Source organism: Equus przewalskii, chromosome 15, assembly GCF_037783145.1.
Source record: "Equus przewalskii isolate Varuska chromosome 15, EquPr2, whole genome shotgun sequence".
NCBI classification, from domain to species: domain Eukaryota; kingdom Metazoa; phylum Chordata; class Mammalia; order Perissodactyla; family Equidae; genus Equus; species Equus przewalskii.
Window position 1 is genome coordinate 74667525 of NC_091845.1, and position 20751 is coordinate 74688275.

At 53.8% G+C, this 20751-nt stretch overlaps 1 protein-coding gene across 5 annotated transcripts in view; it reads left to right on the top strand.

The window, feature by feature from the left end:
• Positions 1–5516: 5516 nt before the first annotated feature.
• The window catches only part of MRAS (muscle RAS oncogene homolog), a 58567-nt gene continuing 43332 nt past the window's right edge, over positions 5517–20751 (top strand). Inside the window, exons 1-2 of one of the 5 annotated variants that reach the window (XM_070577558.1) lie at positions 6124–6233; positions 6373–6464. The gene's annotated coding sequence lies outside the window, so the exon portion shown is untranslated. Of the gene's footprint in view, positions 5714–6037; positions 6234–6372; positions 6465–6540; positions 6777–20751 lie in introns of those variants that run through there. The other 4 variants (XM_070577559.1, XM_070577556.1, XM_070577560.1 and 1 more) reach the window with 4 other exon arrangements.

Below are 20751 nucleotides of genomic sequence, written 5' to 3' on the forward strand. Positions count from 1 at the left end.
GCACATGTTGCAGCCAGAAACACACACTCCATTTCCACGAGCAGCTTCCTCCAATACCCTAGAAGTCAACTTTCCAATGCATCACTGCTGTAGGATGTTTTCTGCGATTTCCACACTGTGGCACATTTCCATGCATGGCTTCCCTCAGCACCCAGGAGGAATGCTTTCCAGTGAATTCCGTCTGCATGGGACTTCAGCAAACTTCTTCATCGTCCAGTGGATCATGGCTGCACTGTCTCCAACAAGGTGTGGATCTCAGCCTGGTGGTTAGAAGGTGAGGGTCGGGACCTCATATGGGTTTGTTCCTTCCTTGGCTGGTCTGCCCCAGCCCCACAGGCTGCTCCCTGTATCTACTGTAACTATATCCTTTGGAGTTCTCTTTTCTCCTCAGTAGGTAGTCCCCTCTCATAACTAATAACTCTTTATATTAAAATTTCTTTGTCCCACTTACTGTGTGGTTTCTGTATCCTGAGTGAACTTTGGCTGATACATGGATGTACCATTTTATACCTCCAACAGCAATGTCTAAGAATTCTAGTTCCTCCCAAATCAGTTATTTTAAAGTCCTGTCTACTAACTGCAATATCTGAAGGATCTGTGTGTTTGTTCTATTGTCTGTTTTTTCTCTTGCTAGCACTCACATTTTCATGCCTCTTCACTTGACTAGTTATTTTTTACTGTGTGCAGACGTTGTATATAAGAGGCGTAGAGGATCCAGATAATGCAAATTGTCACACAGAGGGTTCCCTCTTTCCTCCATTAAACAGATGGGAGTGAGCAATGAGCATCTCAGTCCAGCAAAGGACTGAGCTGGGTTGGGGCTAGATTTCAGTTTTTGCAGGATTTATTCTATCTCTGGTTTACCCCTATTCCTCATATATGGATTTCGATTGAGAGCCTCGAAGGTCTCTGTGTCCTCAGCCATGAAAGACTGTGGAGATTCAGCTCTGCCCTTCAGAGGGTTCCAATCCAGCTGTCCAGAATCTGTCCCCACGGATGTTCAAAATCTGGCAAATGTCATGAGGCAGGAGCTGGCCTTGTGTTTAAGGCAGGCTCTTTCTTCTTGAGGAGGCTTTCTTTTCTTTCCTTTTTTCTTTTTTGAGGAAGATTAACCCTGAGCTAACTGCTGCCAATCCTCCTCTTTTTGCTGAGGAAGACTGGTCCTGAGCTAACATCTGTGCCCATCTTCCTCTACTTTTTGTGGGACGCCGACCACAGCATGGCGTGCCAAGCAGTGCCATGTCCGCACCCGGGATCTGAACCGACAAACCCCAGGCCGCCGAGAAGCGTAATGTGCGAACTTAACCACTGTGCCACCGGGCTGGCCCCGAGCCTTTATTTTCTAAGCACTGTGGGACTGTGGGAAGATTTTACTCTGCTTTTTAGATGCATTGTCAGGCCCAGAACTTAGCAGATGTCATGTGGAGAAAATTGGTTGTGTTTTTAAGGCCCCCTATCTTCCAATTCGTCATTCTACTACCAGGTGGCCTCTAAAAGCTTTGCTGCTTTCCTCTTTCCTCCATTAGAGGTCTTCCTTCTGGGCAAAGTTGATCATTGGCCAGTGCCCCAAACTGGCTAATGTCCTGGGGAAGGGGAGAGGGAACAGCTGGAGAGCTTCATCTCCTTTTGTTGCGGTAGGAGCGTTGGCCAGCCACAACCTACTACATCCTGCCTAGAAGAGGAAATCTCATAGGCTTTTGAAATTCAAAGTTCTTTTCTTTTCAAACTATTGTCTCTAGCATGTGTTTCAAAACCTTAGAGTTGACTTTTCTTTCTTGACAAATTTCTGATGTAATGTCACTACCTTGAGGCTACGGGTATCAAAATATGGTTCAACGTTTTTCAAACTGTAGGTCACAACCCATTAGTGGGGCATGAAATCAATTTAGTAGGTCTTGCTAGGATTTTTGGTTTTAATTCGTTTTTTTTTTTTTGAGGAAGATTAGCTCTGAGCTCATATCTGCCACCAATCCTCCTCTTTTTGCTGAGGAAGACCAGCCCTGAGCTAATATCCGTGCCCATCTTCCTTTACTTTATATGTGGGACACCTGCCCCAGCATGGGCCATGTCTGCACCCAGGATCCGAACCGGTGAACCCTGGGCTGCCAGAGTGCAACGTGTGAACTTAACTGCTGCGCCACTGGCCTGACCCGCATCTTGCTAGGATGTTTTGATGAAACAGAAAAAAACAGATCCGAGTGCATCACACATAGTAAAGATAAGTCTTATTTCATGAAATTTGTGTTTCACTTGTGTGTGTTCTGGTTCGTAATGTAAAATCTGTTTGTTCCTGTGGGTTGCAACTCAAAATGTTTAACTCACTGGACTTTAGCTTAAACGGAGGAAAAGCCAAGGAGGAGAAAAACAAATGATCAGAAACAAACACATTAGTTGCATATGGACCACTTTTTGGAGAAGTTTGGCCGTGATCGGGAAGTGCATTGATTGAAAGCTGCTCTTCTGGCCCCAGAGAGCAAGAGGGAGCCCGTGTGAGGGATGAACCATAAGCATCAGAGGAGAAAATCCTGTGAAGCCTACTCCTAATGGGGCTGGGGCGCTTTGTGGGGTGGGTGGGGGGCTTTGCAGACGGGGTGCAGGGAGAGCTAAAGATGAGAAACGACTGAACTTGGATTGGGAACGGCCTTAAAAAACCTGGGAGAAGATTAAGTAGTTCTTGGTGCCACATGGTGGTCAGCCCAGGGGAACAAAGGCCTTGTACTTGGCACAGAAGAGAGGTCAGCTGAGGGGATGAACGGGCCTGGGGGTGGAGTGGGGCTCTTCTGCTAACCCATGGTGGTGCTTCAGGGTCAGCAAAAGATCCACTTCCCGCCACGGGCCTGAAGAGACTATGACTGGAATGAGTGCCGTTGTCCTCGTCACCTTCTCCCTGCTTTCCCAACACCAAACACACACATAACTGACCTGCTGTCGAGGCCAACAGACAGAGGGGAAAGGGTACAGACCCTGTGGTCACAAGAGCCAGTGTCTCAGTCTACTGGCCCCGTGGGACTAGGCTTGTGGTCTCCTTATGTCTCAAAGAGGGCGGGTAAGACCTTCTGCACACGGTGTTGGGAGCTGTGCGGACTCGTCACTGTGCCCATGTCTGGCACACCATGAATGCTCAGGAACTCAGAGATGCTTTTACCCCCCAGGGACCACACTGGGGCAGGCAGTTCTGGAAGAAAGTTGTCCCGCAATGACCTGGCTGGCTCCTGGCCCTGAAGTCCCCAAGCCCAGAGGTTTGCCCACTGGACCAGGTTGGGTCTGCTCTGGGGCCTGGTCCTCAGCAAGCCTCAGGGCCGAGAGACAAGTGCAGACACATTGCAGGGGATGAGGCCCGTCTGCTCGTGTCACTGAGCAGGGAAGTTCTACTCTGGGTCAGCCCAGCGGCTCTGATCTTCACCCTATTCCAGGAGCTAGCTCCTGGCTCTGCGGCTGGCAGTGGACCTCAGGGCCTGAAAGTTGGGCCTGAGCCCTGCCTGGGTTTTTGGCCAGGAGTCTGGCTTCTACCGTGCCCCAAACACACCTGTTCAGCTATGCGGATTGCTGGAGTTTTTGGAAAGACTTCATTCAATCATACCCTCAGTGTGTAAGGTTTGCTCCCTCTTTCTCAGCCTAGCTAACGTTATTGTCCTTTAAGCCCTGGCTCAATTATCACCTCTCCCAGAAAGCCTGCCCTGGGCCCTCGCCCCCTCCCCTCTGGGTTCCCACAGCCCTGGTGCCTCCCTCTTCCACACCACATACCCCTCGGCTGGCGGCTGGCACTCTGAGTTTGCTCAGAGGTAGTGCCTGGCACTCAGTAGGTGCTCTGGCAGTGTTGACGGAATGAATGAATGAACTAGCAACCCCAGGCCTCACTTTTCTGCTGAGTAACCCTGTTCTCTAAAGCCCCACTTGCCAGCAAGCTAGCCATGCTTTCATTCAAAGTTCAGAGCAGAGGAAGCAGCTGAAATGGGACACACGCCCCATGGTAAGACCCCAGCCACAACCGGCAGGGTGTAACCTCACCCTGAAAGAATCACAGGTACCTGTGTGTCACCACCAGCTGAGTAAGTTCCATTTACTCAGGAGACAGATTATTAAAGATTTATGTATGAAAGTGGCATAAAGACTAATTTTTGACTCAGCTCAACTGGGGGCAACAGTCTGGCTACTGTGCCAGTCAGGGCCCAGGAGAGGACGTCTCTTGACAGAGGGGCTGACAGACAACCCGGACACACAGACCCCTGCCCACCTCCCCCAAGGCCTGTGGTAAATGGAAGGGGGAGGAAGAGGCGGGTTCCAGGGCAAGACCCAGCCAGTCAAACTGGACATCCGTCCCTCCAGGCCCCTCCTCAGCCAGTTCTTTTACTCCCTACCAGGGTGAGGGACTGGTGAGGGTGTCCAGTGCATTCCCCCTGCCACGGCGACTCCTGGGGTCCACGGAGCCCTCAGAGCAGCAGGCGGGAGTGGGGATGCAGGGGGCACAACGGTTCTCACCAACCGGCTGCCTGGGCACCTGGGTTTCCAGTTGAAACCTGCATCGGATTGGCAGCCCCAGCAGGGCATGAAGGACTCAGGGCAAAGGTCCCCTTAGGCCTGGGGTAAGGGGGGAAGCTCTCAAAATGACAAGGGGATGGGTTACCTGGACTTGTAAAGCTGATTCCAAGTCATCATTGAGGTCCACCCAGAAAAAGAACGTCCTCAAAAATGACACGGATAATCAAAATTACGAGATACCACTTCACCCCCACTAGGATGCTTATCATCAAAAAAGACAGACAAGAACAAGTGTCTGTGAGGATGTGGAGACATTGGAACTCTTATACAGTGTCGGTGGCAGTGTAAAATGGTGCAGCTGCTTTGGCAAACAGTTTGGGAGTTCCTCAAAATGTTAAACATAGGATATGACCCACAATTCTACTCCTAGGTATATACCCAAGAGAAATGAAAACGCATGTTCATACAAAGACTTGTACACAAATGTTCATAGCAGCATGATTCATTATAGGCAAAAAGTCCAAAGAAGCTGTCCACCGACTGATGAATGGATAAACAAAATGTGTACACATGCAGTGGAACAGTATTCGGTCTTGAAAAGGGAAGCGGGGCTGCTCCGCGCTGCACCATGCGTAAACCTTGAACACGTTGTGCTGAGTGAAAGAAGCTGGTCACGAAGACCACCTGTTGTGAGTCCATTTATACTAAATGTCTGCAATAAGCAAATCCATAGAGACAGAAAGTAGATTAGTGGTTTCCAGGGGCTGAAGGGAGGGGGAAATGGGGAGGGACTGCAAATGGGTAGGTTTTTGGGGTGGAGTGGGGATATGAAAATGTTCTGGAATTAGATAATGGTGATGGTTGCAGGACTTTGTGAACATACTAAAAACCACTGAATTGTACACTTTAAAAGGTAGAATTCTATGGTATGTGAATTATATCTCAATTTTTAAAAAAAAAATAAGGAAAAAATGACGCCGATGGAGAGGAGTTAGGAAACAATGAAATGGAGCGCGAGTGTCGCCTGTCCCCGTGGTATCCATCTGAACGAACTTTGGGCCCAGGATAGGCGCACCAAGAGGGCCTGGGGGAAGCGACGCCGGGGGCAGGATCCAGGAAGAAACAGGTCGCGGGATGCGAAGGGAACGCGGTTAAGGCGGCGGCCCGGGATCGCCTAGGACCAGGGAGGAGCCCGGCGGCTCAGAAGTTGGCCCAGCCGAGCGGAGATTTAAAGGTTGGAGCGCAGAGGCTCTTAAAGAGGCCCGGGCGAATTCCCATTCGGCGTCCACCTTAACGCCGGCGCCGCGGCGCCACGGGTCGGACCCGGCTAAGTGCGCGGCGCCGCGGGGGAGGCAGCGGCGCGGGCCCAGTTCCGTGGCCCGGCCCGGGGGACTCGGCGCGGGTGGCCCGGACTTGGCGGGCCGCGCGCCCGGGTGGCCGGGCGGCACGCGGGGGCGGCGGGGTCGCGGCGCCGGCCCGGCTCCCCCCGCGCCCAGGCGGCGCTCTATTTTTAGCAGGCGCTGTTGCAATATAAGGAATGCGCGGCGCGCCGGGGCTCGGGGCGCGCGCGGGCTGAGCGGTCGCTTTAAGGAGGCGCCGGGGCGGGGACGGGCGAGAGCGGCCGGCGGGCCCGCGGGCCGGGAGCCGTCAGTCCGGCTGCCGCGGGGCCGGGCGGGCGCGGCGCTGCCTCCTCGCCGGCGCGGGCATGGAGGAGGCGGCCTGAGGGCCAGAGCCGAGCGGGGCCGGAGCGCGCGGTGAGTGGTCGGCGCGGCAGGGCAGGGGAGGGGGCCCGGGCGGGTGCTTTGTTCCGGGGCGGAGGTGTGGCCGCCTCCGGGCGGGGGGTGGGGGGTGCGTTCTGGACTGGCGGTGAGTGGCCTTTTGCCCCCACCGCAGGCTCCCACGTAACGGTGTGCTATCGAGAAATCGGCCACGATCGAGACCCCAGTGGGGAGGGCCTGCCCACCGCCCAGAGAGCCCCTTTCCTGGTAACCGCCCTTGGGTTCCATGTCTGCCCTGGCGAGAACCCGCGGGGAGGTGGGCGGCTGGGCTGGGGGTGGGGGTGGGGGCGGGGGCTCTTTCTCCCCTTTTAAAATGGCGTAACAAGGGCAGGGATCCGCCGGGGGGACTTGTCAGAGTCATCAGAATAATGAAAAGCAGCCTGCTTCATAAACAACCCTGCACTGCGCCGGGGCTTGGGGCTCTGGTCGCAGCGAGGGCCCGGCTCATTCATTGACCGGACCTGGCTGGGGCGCCCCCCGTGTGTGGGGCACAGTGCCAGTTCCCACTCGGCGCGGAAGGTAGGGACGCAAATTGAGCGACAGCCCAGCGTGGTCGGGACTGGGATCAGCGAAGCGCGGTGGTTGGGGGAGCAGACAGTGTGGAAGGTCAGGGAAGGCCTCCTAGAGGAGGTGATGCCTGGGCACTGGACACCCAGTTAGACTCTGGCTGAAACGGAGGTCTGTGCTGGCCGGGGACAAAGCCGAGGCTGGAGCGGTGGACAAGGGCTGCTTCATCGGGGCCCTGATCGCGGAGCTCTGGAGTTGCCCCCCTCCCCCCACGGGCCTCCTTGGGCTAGAATGGTGCTTCCGCCTCCAGGACTCACCCTCCCTCCCGGACCTGACCAGAGATGGGGACTGACAAGGCTGGGAATTGTGGGCTCCAAAGAGTGCCCTTCCTGGCCGCGAGAGGATGAGATCTGTCTTAAGAGCTCCCTGGAGCTCTCCGTAATCAGAGCAGCCGGCAGGGCTCACAGAGACCGGGGCTGGGTGGACGTGCTGGCTCATCATTTGACAAGACTCCTCCAGAAAGGTTTTATTATTATCCTATATGCAAATGGCGAACTAGATCGGGGCTAGAAAGACTCAGTAACTTGCCCATGATCGCGTCTAGAATCCACACTTTAGACTATGCAGCTGCTCAGACCCCTCCCGAGAGGGTCTGGCTGTCCCGCGGATGGAGGCTCCGGGGGCAGATAGTGTTAAGCTTTGGCTCCATCGACATTGGCTGATTGGTTGAAGTGTGGGATGGTGAGCTGTTGGTATTAATAACTGACACGTGTCAGGGGCTTTGCAGTGAACAAAGCATGTTCTGGGACAGTTCTGAGAGTTGGTCCTGCTTCTCTTCCCGGGGTAGAAACTTGAGCTGGCCAGCATTTTGTAAATCTCCTAATTTCCTGTAAATCGCGTGTCCCTGCTGACTGGGGCTGAAAACATTTTGGGCCCTGGTTTTCACCCTTGGGTCTGTTCTCAGCAGTCAGTTGGCTTCTCTGTCTGTGGTTAGTGGTGTCGTTTGCCCTTTCTCGGGCCAGGCGGGAGGCACCGAGCTTTGAGGCTTTGGGGTTTTCAAGGCCGCAGGGGCTGCCATCCTCTTTGGGGGGAGGGTGTTGAGTAAGATGGGTTCTCTGGTAGAAACTGCCTCCCCTCTCCGTGTCCTGGACTTTTCCTTACGGAGAGGGGGCGTCAAGGCCCTCTGCTGAACCCTCGGGAGGCAAGCAACAGTCTTCCAGGGTTGCCAGCTCTGCTCCTGCATATGGCAGCTTGCATTTTCCACTACTCATGTTTTCACCTGTGTAAGATGTTTTTGTGACGAGTATAACTGTTATTTTGTTATTAGCTCTAACCACAGGTATTTCACGCTTTCAGTTAGTCTGAGCTGCTTATAAAGTGACAGGTCCCTTATCCCACGGTTTGCTTCCTGAGCTTGAGTGCTCACCTGGACCCAGGGGGACTGCTAGGCGCTGATGAACTGAACTCGCTCCTGGGGTGGCGGTCCTAACCTCAGTCTGAATTCCATGTTGATCAGCCTGCTGGATCAAGTGAGTTCTCAGGGAAATGTGACCTCCATTTTATATTTCACGCCTGCTCCAGTCATTGTTCTGCCGATGAAATGCCCTAATGGAGTGTGCCTCCCTGCCAGCGACAGAAAACATACTTGCTCCTGAGTGCTGTGTCCTTCATATAAACCATACTCATGGGAACTAAGTGGGAGCACATTCTTGTGCAAAGCTAGAATGTTCTCAAGTGTCCAGAGAGTGTGTTGAATGCCCGTGGCTCTGTAACTGCCAGGTCCGGGGCAGGTATCCGGCTGGCTATAAGGTACAGTTACCTTTGTCTGGGGGTGGGAAAAAGGAAGGATCTGGGTGAGCTCCCTGTGCCCTGGGGCATCTGGCAGGTCTCCATTGTCTCAAGGCTGAGCAGAGAACTCAAGCTTTGAGAGCAATTTTGTGGGTGGACTCTGAGGCCTTGCCAACCCTCGTGGTCTTGGATGATGCTACTGGGCCCTATGGTACTGGATCCTTGGGGATGCTGTTGGCTATAAATAACAAAACCCAAGTAGTAGTGGATTAAGCAGAGCTTAGATCTCCCAAAGATGCTCTCAGCTCTTGTGAAGTCTCTGTACATGGGGATGGGACATTAGTGCCACTTCCAGCAAGTTCTTGCATGGGACAGGCAGCCAAGAAGGCTGAGGGTCTGGGGTCCAGAGCAATGGTTTTTACCTTCTTGGGTCACAGTCTCTTTAACATGCCAATGGGAAGCCCAGAGAAAAGTTGCTTGGATGTACAAAGTGGGGCATACAGTTCAGGGGGCTCATGGATCTCTGAAAATGAGACCTGGATCCCAGATTAGATCCCCTGGTCAGAGCCACGTTGCTTCACTTTTGTTTACGAGGACCTACTTGGCGCTGCCCTCCCACCAGGCCAGCGTGCCGTTGTGGTAGAGATGGGTGTCAAGGGTGAAAACAGGGTGGGACCATTGTCAGTTCTCAGCCTGTGAGTTGCAGTTAGCCAGCAGATCTGTCTTATGGAACTCCTACCAAGAGAGCGGTACTTCAGCCAGCAGAGCCCACTGTGTTGAGACCGAGCTGACAGCCACATTGCACTCCTTGGTGCCTGCCGTGCACTCCGTGGTGCCTGTCTCCTGTCTTCTAACACTTCTAGGTAGTGTTCCTGTTGTGTGTGATAGGGGATGAGGTTAGTCCCGCCTATTCCCGGAGTCTCCACCCCCTCGTCCTCTTTGGCCTGGCCTCCACTGTTGAGCCCCTAGGCCCTTTTAGCTGGTTGGCATGATCCAACGCAGCTTTCTGTGGCCGTCCCTCTTGTAGGAGTCATGAAGTAGCAATGTGTATTTAGCCTTTTTTTTCTTTTTGCTGAGAAAGATTAGCCCCTGAACTAACATCTGCTGCCAATCCTCCTCTTTTTTGCTTAAGAAAGCTTAGCCCTGAGCTAACATCTGTGCCAGTTGTCCTCTATATTTTTGTATTTGGGACACTTCCACAGGATGTCTGGTGAGGGGAGTAGGTCCACACCCAGGATCCAAACCTGCAAACCCAGGCCACTGAAGCAGAGTGCATGGAACTTTAAGCACTTGGCCACGGGGCCAGGCCTGTATTTAGCTTTTTAATGTCCCTATCATCGTCCTTTAGTATTCTTGTTGTTTTACTAGGTGGGGCCTGCTGAGGGCCAGATGGCCAAATGACGATGTGGGTCATCACAGGTTGCTGAGGTGACATTCTGGGTCTCAGAGGGGCATATTTCATCTAGAGAGTCTGGCATCTGGCCACCTAGATGGATAAAACATCACAGTTTGCATTTGGGTTGTATTGCTGTTGAGATTTTGGAGAGCACCAGGCGTGCGTTTGGCGGTGCAGCGTGTAATGGTGGAATAAAGGAGGGTGGGATGGAGCGCTGGGAGCTCTGAGCTCAGGATCTGGTCCTCTGACTGTCTGTGGGGCCTTGGGTGGGTCCCGTGCTGCAGGGGCCCAGGCTCCATCTCTGCCCACCCTCAGGCTTGTCATGGGGATTAGATGCAATACACAGATGAGAAGGTGCTTGGGAGACCAGAAAGAGTCATAAGAATTAAGAGCATTATCAATATTCAGGCAGCCTTAAGATAACAGAATGTAGACCCAGAAGGAGTGCCTGGGACACCTCTAGTCTAGATTCAGACCCAGTAAAGTGTGTTTCTCCTGGTGGTGAGGGAGATGGTTTTAGGTGGGACACATGCAGCATCTTTCATTTTAATAGTTATATACTTGTTTGTATGTATTATAAAAGTACAGGCATCACAACAAACCTGGGTTTTTTTAATGAGTGGGGTTTTTTTTGTTTTTGTTTTTTGGTTTTTTTGCTGAGGAAGGTTGGCCCAGAGCTAACATCCATGCCCATCTTCCTCTACTTTATATGTGGGATGCCTGCCACAGCACGGCTTGATAAGCAGTACATGAGTCCACACTGGGGATCCTAACTGGCAAATCCCGGGCTGCCCAAGCAGAGTGTGCAAACTTAATTACTGGGCCACTGGGTCGGTCCTTTGATGGACATTTTGCTCAGATTAAGGCTAAAGAAAGATTTTGAGTTAAAAAGTATGATGATTCTAAGGTAAAGATTAAGCCAGTAATAGTTCAGTAATAGACACTATGAGCCAAATGGGCAAGTGAGCCCTGAGTCACAGCTGGGAAACTTTCAACAGGGGAGCCCCTCCAAGCAGCCTGTGGGGACCTTGTCTCCAGCTGGACGCTTCAGAGACAGGGAGCTTGCTGCCCCTCAAGTTAGTCCACCCCATTCGGGGATTCTCTCATCCTTGCAAAGTTCTTTCCTTTCTTCCTTTAGCCTGTCCCGCTGGCTCTGTCCCACGTGAACCTTTGGCCTCGTGCATTTCTCCAGCACGAGGAGCAGCTCTGCTTTCTTCACCTGCTCCTTGAGTGGCATGGTTTAAAGACAGCCTCTCAGTATGTCAGCCTGCCCTTCCCTCCCTCCCTCCCTCCCATCCTCCCATCTTTCCTTCGACGAAGACTTGTGGGCTGCCTGGCTAGACACCCTATATCTGCCATCTCTAACCCTACATCAGTTTTGCTGTTAGCCTTTGACAGATGTGGACACTGAGGCTCAGAGAGGTCAACTGGGCTGCCCTCAGTCATAGCCTGAGAGGAGCAGAGCCTGGAAGGAGTCTGCCCGAGGGCTGTCTGGTCCCGAAGCACGTGTTCCTTCTGCTACACTCCGCTGCTCCCAGAGCTGGCTGAGCGAAAATGACACGTGCCGTCTCTCCTGGTGCACATGGGGCATGTCCCACGGGGGTCTGGCCAAACATCATCAGCACTGTGGTGGAGCAAGGGCCTCCTGAGAGGGGATGAGCAGCCGATGTGTGAAGACATTACGAGGCAGCAGAAGTTACGAGGTGCAGAAGCATCAGTGGGTGAAGAGCGGCAGAGAGCGAGCCTACCATGGCCTGGTCTTCCCTGCCTCTCGTTAACCTCATAGTTAACTCTGAACCCCTAAATCATTTGCGCACTTGGTATATTTTTTCATTTTGAAAAATATAAAGGGTAATATGACAAACACCAGGTACCCATTACCCAAAATGAACAGATGAGACCGTCTTCTCTGCGCTCGGAAGGGCAGGACTCCCTGCGTGTCCCTGGTCACTGGGCCTGGTGGTTTGGCCTGTCCTCAGCCTGTGGGAGCTTTTGGAGCCTTGCTCCTGAGTTTCCATGTCCTGGCTCTTTTAGGTGCGTGTCCCTGCTAATTCAATGAAAACGCCCCCTGGAGCTCCATCGAGCTCAGGGACAGATCCTTTTGCTGCCAATGAGTAGGCATTTTTGGATTTAACGCTTTCCAGAAAGTTTGTCCGCCGTCAAAAACCCCTGCCCTGACATTGTGGGCTCAGGCCGGGCTGCAGAGCACGGCTTAGTCACATCTGCCCAAACCAAACCATCATTTTAATGGTAGATATATGTATTTGGAAAAAAGAGAGAGAAAACATGATTTTCTTTTTATAGTTAGATGACAGTGATTTGTTAAGCAGCTCATCCTGAACAGTCATTAATAAAATAGATTTATGTTCTAAAGTGTAGTGCTGCTTTAAAGGAAGGCAGACTGACGTACAAGGCGGTACCTTCCTGATCCCTCACTTCGCCCCTCCAGCTTTCCCTTTGCTCAGCATTCCCAGAAAGAAAGTGCCCCAGGTGCCTGGTCCTGGGTCGTCCTCCCTGCCGTGCTGAGCAGGAGGCAGAGGCAGGTCTCAGCTGCAGAGGCTGGGGCTCCCCGTGACCACAGAGACGGTTTCTCACCCACCTGTTTGCAGCCTTCTCCTTCGCGCCCCCGGACTGACTCGAGCCAGTGGGAGCCTGATGTGATCCCGCAGGCGTGGAGCTGGGGCTTGAGTTAGAGCGGTTAGCAAAGCAGTGCTTTTTAAAGCTGTGCAGAAAAGATTCCCGAGCTTCTGGAAAAGCCTCCCACACCCAGGCGGATCCCATTTTTAGGGAGTCACGACTGGGGGGGGCAAAGATTTGAACTAGTTTCATAATAGAACGTGGAGACCCAAGGGAGTCCCCAAATCCTCTTACTAAGTGATGAGAAGCAGTTGACATGTTTTCTGTCCCCGAGTTGCCAACAAAGAACAACACTGCCTGTGTCCTTTTCCCTCACTCTGCTGGAGATGCTGCAGAAGGCAGCAACGGCTGGAGCCCAGAGACCTCAGAAGGATGTGCTTTGTAGGGGTCTGTCTCGCAAGAGAAGCGATCAAAGACTTTACCAGGGAAGGCAATTAAACATATTATAAAACCAATTCCTATTTGATTATACAGAAATACATATATGTTATGTTTCCAGGCCCACATTTTTTTTTCTTCCGAATCCTGATGGTTTTGGTTATTTCTTCTTGAACTTCTCCCCTTATTTCTAACCGTATCTGCTTTGGCTCCAGCCTTAGCATCTGTCGCTTAGATGACCGCAATAGCTTTCTAACTCTTTCTCTAGCTCCAATTTTGCCTCCTCTAAATGGCATCCTATGGTTGACCAAAGTGAAGTGTCTCAAAATCCAAGTTGAGCCTTTGATTCCCCCCCTAGCTTATAGACCGTTGAATGAGTGAGGAGAAGGGACGGGTCTTACCAGCCCTTAAAATACCCTACCAAACTGGGGTGATGAAAGTGGTGTAGCCCTGGCCGAGGGATAGACTGGTTAAGGAAACGAATAGGGTACCTCCCCCAAAATGCTCTCCCGTCAAAAAAATTTTTTTATTTGAAATGATGCTGCAGGCCCACTTTTAAAAGAAAAGTTCTGGTTTAAAAAGAATCTGCTATACACAACCGTGTGTTAGGCTGCCCCTAGTTATATCAAGCACCCACATTAAAAGTAGAAGTACTTGTAGGTGTGTGGAGGTTGCTGAAGGCGTGGTGGAGCTGGGGAGGCCCACCCACTCCATAGGTGCCAACCATTTTGGGGCAGTCTAGGGACAGATTCTTGCCTCCCCAAAGCATTATATATTCATTTCAAAAGCAAAATTAATTTTAATTAAGTTTAGGGGTTTTTTTTTCCTTTTTATCCTTTAGAATTTCAGTATACCTTCTTGAAAAGTCCCCCTTTTAGATAACCCACAAATTCATCCCTTTGTATTTTGATTCCACTGGAACTGGAGGTCCCGAGGAGGAGAGAGAGGCAAACCCATCTTTCTTGGCAAGTACCGTTCTCTCACAAGTTGTCTCAACAGCCCAGAATAGCCTCTATCATGTTCTTCTTTCAATGCCTGCTTTATTGTAACCGGAGATGATGGAAAAGGGTGGAGCCACTGTCCCGAAGCCTTGAAGGCATATATTAAAAAATAGCTTGTATGAGATCTATCTTCTCAGCCATCCTTCTACCCCACGTTCCTCAGGTTGAGGCTCCTGGGGCGGCAGAGCTGGGAAGGCCTGGTGTTCCTCACACCCAAGCCCTTCTTTTCGTGCTAAGGAGCCCGGGGCCCAGGTGCCCTGTTGGCACTCCCGGGGAGCTAAGGTCAGCTGGCTTCAGAACCCTCCCACCCGCCCCCGCTCGCTGCCCCGACCCCACCCGCCCACAGTGGACAGCGGCCTGAGTCTACTTATCTGAGGCTGGGCGGGTGTTTCCTGCATGTTTGAGATTTTACAGAGGAAATCAAAATAAAGAAACAAAGCCTTTGTTTTACTTCTGGACTTAAACTGGGGTGGCTGGAGGGATGGAAAGGGGGAGCAGGAACAGGTCATTTGGCACTTCAACAAAATAACCCTTCTAGCTCAGCCTTTGACAGGCCTCTTTCTCTGTAGGGTCGCTGTGTGTGAATGGGCGAGACGGGCGGAGGGCTGGGAGAGCCTCTCCGTGTGGAAGGAGAGGCCCCACCGGCAGGGTCTCTGGCAGGGGTCTGGGCCACCAGCAGGGCTGCAGAGTGGGCAGCCAGAAGGACCTTGGGGATGTCAGTCCTCCTTTCCTTCATCAGAAGACCTGCAGGAGAGGGCAGGGGCGCGGGCTGTAGGCCCACAAGCCCCCCGATCCAAGTTCTGCCCCACCACCTGCTGTCTCTGTGACCTTGGGCGAGTCCCCACCACTGAGCCTCTTTTGCTGTGTCCCTCACAGGGAACAAGGCTGCTGTAACGCAGCTGTCCCAGCCAGGCCCATGTCCCTTTCTTCTCTAGTCCAGTTTTACTGGGTCAGGCCCTCATCCCACATATGTGGAAATGGGGGGCTCTCCCCAATATTTCTTCTTTCTTCCCAAAGGATTCTCTCCTTGTAGAAGTTTTCCACCTGTATCATTTATTTTTCTTTAAAAATTACCCAAGTGTCGATGAAAACCCTCCATATCTGCAGTATTTCTGAGGATTTCGGGGTGGGGACCATGCTCGCTGGCCGTCCGGCCTCCCAGGTCAGCTGCCACACTCTGCACTTGGCTTTCTCCTTCCCTAAGCCCCGCTAAGCCATGCCTGTTGTTATAACAGGCCTTCACCAAGGGCTTAAAGAAAGGGGGTTACCCATCGCTCAGAACAGGGCAGAAGTAAAAACTGAGGACCAGACGTCCTCGCCCTGCCTGCTCATACCCCCAGAGAATTTCTCCCGGGCTGTTTGTCTCCTCAAGTCTAGTTTACTGCCATTTTCCAGGGACCAGTTTTCCTGGACCCTTTCCCCCAGGACGTCTGAGAACTCCATGTTTCCATTACTTTTGATTGCAGAGCAGTAATGACATGTATCCTCCATGAGTCTGTGGGCCTGTCTTTTGATGCCTGAAAAGAGCCAGTAGGGAGCTCGTCTGAGCCAGTTATGACCCGCAAGGCCAGCACCTCTACCTGCAGTAAGACCCAGCAGAAGGATGGATTATCACTGTCCTTGGTACTAGACAGTTGGAATTCTTGAGTTAGGCCTTCTTTCCCAAGGACCCGAGCAAACCCAAGTGTTCATTGGTTTTCCCTCCTGTTAGAACCTCTTGCAGCATAGCTGTGAGGATTGGCGCTGACGTAGATCCATGGATCCAGTGCCGTCTTTGTGTCGGGCATGTGCTGGGCACTGGAGATATAGTAGAAGATAAAACAAGGCGGGCCTGCCCTCCTGGCGCTGACAGTCCAGTAGGGGAGACACAGTACGTCATAAACCATTAAGCAGTTGACCCCCAGCATGCCAAGTGCTGGCCAGACAGACAGCAGGGCACTTCGGAAGGGCCTGACAGCAATCTCACCTAGTCTGAGGGCCAGCGGGGATGGTCAGGGAAATGTATGTAAAGTGCTTACTTAGCATGTGGTCAGGACTTCATAATAAGCAGGCATGATAACTATCAACTGTGGCCGCAGGACTCGGACTGATTCCTCTTCTGGCTGGGATCCACCGCTACCGTTCACCAACAGTAGTTTTGCACCAAGAGGTTTATAATTTTTCCAAGGTCACACAGCTAGTAAGTGACACAACTGGGATTCAGAACTGGGCCCGTCAGATTCATTTCCTTGCTGCTAACTTCTGCTCTGCCTCCCACTGTGCCCGGTGGGGAGTGTCCACATCAGACGGACTATGGGGTGGGCTGTAGCACTGCAGCTGCCCCCTTTCTCTGCTCCCCTGAAACAAGCCAGGGCGCGTTGCGGGTTATGATCATTCCTCCAGCCATCAGAAATAAAACTGGCTTCCTTGTTGAACGCTGGCATGGCCAAGCCACAGGAGCAGTAACACTTCAGTGCAGCTGAGTGGCGGGGTCTCCCTATGAGCAGGCTGTGCTGAGAGCTTCTCAGGCTGAAGGAGGGGATGCAGAGCGAGCACCCACCCCCCACACTCCCCCTGCCATGAGGGCTTTGGGGCACCCTGGAAAACATAGCTCTGTGGCCCCTGCTGCCCAGTTTAGGGGAGTGGGCATTGGCGCGTGTTCCTACAACGTGCTGCTGCTGCTGATAATAGCAATAATAACAGCAGCCCTTTCTGTGCCGGGCCCTGTTGTAAACACTTGCGTATATTCACTCATTCTGTCCTCAAAACAACGCTGGGAGGTGGATCTGTTATTAACAGGTGAGGAAACGGAGGCACAAAGTGAGTTGAGCAATGTGCCAGAGGTCACACGCCTAGCAGAGGGGCAAAAGCTTTGTTTCATGACTTTTTATGAAAGTGCTGTATCTAGGAAAAGGAGAGGTGGGAGGCTGGACCCCTGGCCAACAGTGGCTTCTGGACAGGTCCTGCCCCTTGGGAATGGAGCAGGTCTGCCAGCTCTGCCTGCCGCCCCTCTCTGCTGGCCAGGACTAGCTGTCCCGCCTGGCCAGGCCGGTTAGGAGAGCAGGGAAAAGGCAGCAGCTCTCTAGAGCCTGGGGGAGCTGGGGAAAGCGGCCTCCTGCTTTTCTTTCCAGTTGAGTGGGCTTGAGCTCCGGAGTTTGGAAGGGTCCCCGAGACATCATCCCACCGACCCTCCAGCTCTGGTCCCACCCTCTGGGCCAGCAGCCCGACCCTCCTCCCTCCCTTGTCCTGCTTCACAGCCTCTGCCCAGGAAAATCCCCCACCTCCCCCGCCGCTCATCTCCATGCCCGCCTCGTTTTCAGGAAGTTTCCCTCAGATTTTGCTCCAGCCTGACTCTCTACAGCCTGGCTACTCTTTTAAAACAGAGACTGGAGTGCCTCTCACCACCTTAAAGAACAGCTTAGACCCTGTTTCTTCGCATTTTTGGTCAAACATAAAATATTTCACATTTTTCATTAATGGTGTTTAACGTTTTGAATATAAATGATGGAAACAAATCAAAGCAACAGTCGTTTTTGAATGTGCCTTTCTGCCCTCGTCCTCCCTGGGATCAGCCCACTCCTGGGGTGGGCTGCGTGCCCTCCCCCCAAAGACTGGAGAGTCCACAGGTGAGTGACACTGGCTGCTGCCCTCCACAGTGTCACTGCCACCCGCTGTGATCTCACACCTCCGTGCAGCCAAAGCCAGGCCAGGCCGGGGCAGCGCCTGGAGTCATCTGCCTTGCAGTGGCCGTACCACTTGATGTGTGAGGCGTGCCAGGGTGGCAGCAGGTGCCCTTGTGGGCTGGGGCCACCCAGGGGTCACTTGTTTGGCTTATATAATGTGTAAAACTTTTTCATTGGTAGCCAACATTTAAAAAGTCAGTTTCACATAAAAATTCAGATCTCTGGCTACTCTTTAACGGTGTAGACTGTCTGGCCAGCCTGTTGCAGAGATGCTCATGTTGCCACAGTCAGAGTAAGAGTTGTCTCCTATTTACCACAGGCCCCACTGCTCCTTATTGCCTGTGCCTGCCCCCTTCTCTCATTTATCAACCTAGTCTCTGCCAACACACGAGTTTGGGATGTCTATTTGTTTCCCGAGTCCCTCTTCCTGAACTACAGGATGAAGCAGTTGAGATGGGTCAGCCAGGACTTGGAGGGCTGGGGTTTGGCCATTGTCAGCCCTGGCAGGAAGTGTCCATCTCATAGGCAGGGGCTGCTGGCGCAGAGGGATGCCTTCCCCGGGCTCAGGCCTTCCTTTTGCTGTCTTCACCGCCCCTGCCCTTCTCCTGGGCCGCTTACCTCCTGCGCTGGTGTGAGGCCATGGATGGGCAGCTCTGGGCTGGGACAGCCCTGAGGGACAGCTGTGAAGTTGTGCTCTGTTTAGCTCCCCACCCCCCACTCGGGAGAAAGACAGCATGAGGGGATTTGCCTTGCTGCCGTCAGAAGGCTCAGGGGCAGGGTATGGCCTCCCCAGCATAGGAGGCAGGTGCAGCCAGGGAGCTGGGCACTGGGAGCTGCAGGCAGCTCGGTGTTTGGGGAGTAGGGGTGGCAGGGAAGGACCCCCTCCTTCTTGACCGCTCTCCGGGGCTGGTGTCCACTGGGACTCCTCACATGGTGTCTCCCTTATGAGGGCCACCACCCCACTCCTCTGGGACCCATGTGGCCTATGGGCATGGCACCTACACCACCTCTGCCCTCCACTCCGTCCGAGCCAAAATCTGGGTCTGCTCCCAGTGTCAAGCCTATGCTTTGGAAATGTGGACAGCAGACACCAGGAGCGTCTCTGTGCAGAAAGCCAGGGCGCCAGGGGGACCCTGAGATAAAGAGACGAGGTCCAGCCCTCAGCCCCCTGCCCCACCCTAGCAGGGGGAATGTGACCGGAACGTGACTCCCAGGTCCTAGATCTGAAGGGAGAAGAGGCAGAATGGCCATGTGGCTGAGCTGGGAGCTTTGTGGTCGCACTCGCGGATGGAGATATGTGGCCTTGGACAAGCCACAGAGCCTCCGTGACCTCAGGGTTCCTCATCACTGGCAGCGGCTAAACAATGCCTTCTCGGTGAGGTGGCTGTGAGGAGTCAGTGGAATAATGGCTGCAAAGCACTCTGGCTGCCACCTGCCACCTGGCCAGCACGTGTCAGTGCAATCATGGTGGCTGCGTGGAAGGAGGCCTGGGGAGGGGTCACTTCAGGAGGCTGTTCCTTCTGGAGGGGTACTGTTTTCACAGGCGGAGGAAAGGTGAAAAGGCAGTGCAGGCAGAGAACATTCGTTGGCAGACTCTGCGGTACCCTGCGGGGGGCTCCAGCCGGGAGGAATCCGGTGCCCTCCTGTCCTCAAGGCACCGAATCAGCAGGAGCAGAGGCTGCCTGAGGGCGCCAGGGTGCTGGGGGCAGCTCCAGGAGGGCCTGGAGTGCCGTGGTCAGCGGGGAGAGCTTCAGGTACCTGTGGGCGGTTTTCCTGGAGGAGCAGTATCCCAGGGGTTGGTTGTGGGGCCGTAAGGCTGGAGCGGTGGCAGGGCAGTGCCTGTGGAGGGGCCCAGGCAGAGGGCAGGCCAAGCCACCGAGGTGATGTGCAAGCAGGCCTTGGCCTCGGATTTGAGCTAAAGGGATGTTTGAGCTGTTGGGAGAGGAAGAGGGAGAGAAGGCCAGGACAGAAAAGTGGGAAAAGGGGTCTGGAGGGAGGGGGTTGAGGAGTGGTGATGGGCGAGTGGGGAGGTTGGGGAGTGGGAAGGCTGGGAGTAGGGGTGGTGTGGGGAGTGGTGGGGGGCTGGGGGATTGGGGAGTGGCGCTGGCTGAGTCTGGTTTGTGAAGGGTGAGTCTGAGCAGCCCGAGGAGGAGCTGTGAGGAGGTGAGGGGCTCCCCTGGGTAAGGGCTGAGGGGATAGCTGAATCGGAATGGGGAGAGGGATAGGATGGGGCCTGCCAAGCTCTGGGGAGTCTGAAGGCCCTCAGTTTGGGGAACCCTAGTGTCCAGAAGCTGACCCTTCCCGGTGGGGTGACGCCCGCCTGACTTTCCCGGGGGCTGTGCAGATCCCTGTCGGAGGCAGAGAAGTTCTCCTCCACGGCTGCGGTGAGACTGCCCCAGCACTAGGGAAATATTAATAGGCCCCCAGGACTGAGAATAAGAACTTAAACATAAAGCCACTTCCTCCTTTGCCCCTAGCTGCCACTGAAGGAGGCCAGGAGGCAGGACGCTGCCCCTCACCCCGGGTCCACTCCCACCCTCCCTGTGGTGGGGGCCTGGCGACCTGGCTTGGGGAGGGGATTGCGTTCACTCCCACCCTCTCTGTGGTAGTGGGACATGGCGACCCAGTCCTCTGAGGCGGTGAGGGCCAGGTGGCCAAGGGGCACGTTGTTCTGAAGGGTGGTGTGGCCCCCGAGACACAGGGCCCTGTTTAACCCCTGGGTTCTGAGGGCCTCAGACCCACCAGGCCCCTGGACGCCGGGTGTTGAGTGGGACAGAGTTTCAGTTGTCAGATTCCAGCTTCTCCCTTTCCCAAGCTGTGTCCTTGTCAAATGCTTCAACGTCTCTGACTCTATCTCCCGCTGGTAAAGTGGGGAAACTAAATGCCACCGCACATGGTCCTGCCTTCAGGCCTTTGTGGCCGTGCCAGCCCTGCCTGCGTGACCTTTCTGCTCCCACCTGACCCTGCAGCCCTTTCCCCCTTCTCTGAGCTTCCGGAGTACTTAGTGCGAGTTGTCCGATCCCACTGGGCTTTTCTGGCTGGTTTACCTCAGTGTGCTCACCAGAGAGAGTGGTGGGCCTGTTGGGTGGGGCAGCCGTCCAGCGAGCCTGCATGGTGCTCCGGGG